General features: G+C 41.3%; 1 protein-coding gene across 1 annotated transcript in view; it reads left to right on the forward strand.

The window, feature by feature from the left end:
- Positions 1 to 315, forward strand: part of fgf12a (fibroblast growth factor 12a) — a 24571-nt gene that overhangs the window by 22387 nt on the left and 1869 nt on the right.

Consider the following 315-nt stretch of genomic DNA (forward strand, 5'->3'; position numbering starts at 1 on the left):
TATGGTCATTAAAATGAACAGGGTGCCCCATTTTTTTGTTATGGTTAAGACTGTCAAGATTGCATTGTTTCGTCTCTTGAACTGCCGTGGCAATATTCTGGCACTGCACTCAGTCCCGACGGTGTATCTAATATCTGGTTCTTTCCATTTTTCCTGTCATTCCTCTCCACCTCCTGTGTGTCCCCTTGACTCTCTCCTTGACTTGCTGCTTTGATAACGAAGCTGAGAGATAAAAATCTTCCATTGTTCACCATTATTCTAATAAGGCTATCATTCTAATTACTTGGATTCCAAGGATTTGTGTGTGTGTGTGTG

The sequence above is a fragment of the Morone saxatilis genome, unplaced genomic scaffold, assembly GCF_004916995.1.
Source record: "Morone saxatilis isolate NCDOM2014 unplaced genomic scaffold, NCSU_SB_2.0 Contig23, whole genome shotgun sequence".
Classification (NCBI taxonomy): Eukaryota; Metazoa; Chordata; class Actinopteri; family Moronidae; genus Morone; species Morone saxatilis.